This window comes from Octodon degus, unplaced genomic scaffold (assembly GCF_000260255.1).
Source record: "Octodon degus isolate 3935 unplaced genomic scaffold, OctDeg1.0 scaffold00183, whole genome shotgun sequence".
NCBI classification, from domain to species: Eukaryota; Metazoa; Chordata; class Mammalia; order Rodentia; family Octodontidae; genus Octodon; species Octodon degus.
Window position 1 is genome coordinate 567,706 of NW_004524759.1, and position 2,356 is coordinate 570,061.

At 36.4% G+C, this 2,356-nt stretch overlaps 1 protein-coding gene across 1 annotated transcript in view; it reads right to left on the bottom strand.

Moving 5' to 3' along the window:
* The window catches only part of LOC101593148 (alcohol dehydrogenase E chain-like), a 178,167-nt gene extending 175,954 nt beyond the window's left edge, over positions 1-2,213 (bottom strand). The window contains exon 1 of the mRNA XM_023703881.1: positions 2,181-2,213. The gene's annotated coding sequence lies outside the window, so the exon portion shown is untranslated. The remainder of the gene's footprint in view (positions 1-2,180) is intronic.
* Positions 2,214-2,356: the final 143 nt, after the last annotated feature.

Here is a 2,356-nt window from a genome sequence, read left to right on the forward strand (position 1 = left end):
TATTATAAGTTGAACTAAATTCAGAAATTTTAAATCTTTTTTAAAAAAGGCTTGAAACTATTGTTTGAAGCAAGGTACAATTCCCCTATTATGAATGCTATCACTATGTATATATAAAATGTACTGATAAAAAAATTCAAGGGAAAAAAAATAAAATTTGTCTTATAAAAAAAAGGAAATCTTTCTTTTGCCATCACTTGTTAAATGGCATGTATGGAAAGAAAACTTATTTGTATTTTGCAGCTGGTGAAACTAACAGTAAGTTAGACAACTTGTTCAAAGACACAAGAGCTGTAAATAAGATAATACAGTTGGGAATAGAGGCTCTGAGCCCTCTACCTCTCCAGTGATCATGATGAGTCAGCACTGAGCCTTAGAAAGGTGAAAAAAAACCAGTACAAGATAGATTCACAGGAGACACATACAGCTTTCTTGTAAGCATCATACATATTGATGGCTGCAATTTGAGGGCTGTGATTAGCTGGAATTACCCAAGATACAAATGGAATAAATGAATTTTAGAAATGGAAAAAAAAGGGGAGATATACAAATGAATGTCCATTTTGTATCTGTGTATTCAAAATGGTTAGGATAGATATATAGGTACATTCTCTTAATGAATACAGGGATTTGTTCTAATAGTGTTTGTAAATAGGATATCATGTCTGCATCTTGTACAGCAAATAAGCACTAGGAAGACAGTATACAATGTGTCAATTATTGAAACTGTCCTACCAATTTGATTTGAAACTGTCTCATTGCTATTTGTCTCTCAATAAAATTATGGTGAAAAAAATAAAAATAAATAAAAAATTAAAAGCAGTCACGACTGTGAACAAAAAAAGAGAGAAAATATTTACAAATCATTATCTGAGAAATGATTAATATTCAAAATATATACTTTGTTTTGGGAGAACTGGGGATTGAACTCCTAGCCTTGCCCTTGCTAGGCAAGCACTTATTCTACTGAGCCATCTCCCTGGCCCAATATTCAAAATATATAAACTCAGTCAAATTATCTTTAAAAATGGGCAAAGGACTTGAATAGACATTTTTCAAAGAAGACACACAAATGACCAACAAGTACATGAGAAAATGATCACCATCAATAATAATCAAGAAATACAAACCCAAAGCACAATGAGACATCACCTCATACCTGTCCGAATGTGTACTACCAAGAAGACAAATCATACCAAGTATTGGTGGGACTGTAGGGGAAAGGGACTCTTACATACTGTTGGTTTGAATGTAAATGAGTTCAGTCATTAGGTGAAACAGTTGAAGCTTCCTCAAAGATTAAAAATAGAACCTCCATATGATCCAGCAATCCCCATTCTGATTTATTCAAAGAAAATGAAATTAGTATGCAGAAGAAGTATCTGCACTCCAATGTTCACGGTGACTTTATCAGAAGAGCCAAGACCTGGAATGCTGCTCCTGTGAGAACATGGCCAAAGCTCGAGGTCGTTGCTCCAAGTGAAATGGCAGCCTTCATATGTGAAAGGGAAAAGTCAAGATGCAGAGAGTAGAAGGGCTTTTTATTAGAGCTAGGGGTATAGGAGGATGGCGAGATTCGATCGAAGGGTGCAGACTTTAATTCCAAAGGATAGACACATTCTAAAGATTATTGTACAACATGGTATCATCAGTTAATACTACTGTACCGTACACTTAAAACTTGTTAAGAGAGTAGACCTCAAGTGTTCTCCCCTTCCACTTTCATTATTTGAGTGCATATTTCTTTCTACAAAGGAAAAAGACATTAAAAGGTTTCAGTATTAAAGTGACAGCATCAATGTTTCATTTTACAAGAATTACTCTTTTGCAAGCCTGAGATTGTGAAGGGTCCCTATGAAGGTGGTGGTTCTTCAGAGGCTTTATTTGAAATGTTTTATATGAAGAAAAATACGAGGATATAGAATTAGAGCAAGAAATCAAAATAGAATCAAACTGGAAAAGAACGGAAAGTCCTCAAGCCCTCGTTAACATCACTGCATGTTGTCAGTGAAATGCAGGCAGCCACACTTGGCTATTTCTGCTTACATGGAAGAAGTTGGGGTGGAAGGTTGAAAGACAGAGACCTTGCTCAGCACCTACCAGCCCCAGTATGGGGGCAAGTACTTAACATCGTAGAGGGCACTGGAGAAACACCATTTAGTGGACCTGCACAACATCACCTTATACAAAGTTGTGTTGTTTCCTCCTTCCCACAGATAAATCACATCCCGGAAGTCACATAACTGGGAAAGAAGTAGAGTGGAAAGTCATACCTCAACTAGTATGTCTGAAAGGCTAGCATCCTGCTAAAACTACTCAGGTTCTCTCCAAAAGGGAGAGCTGCAGCTCAGATTGC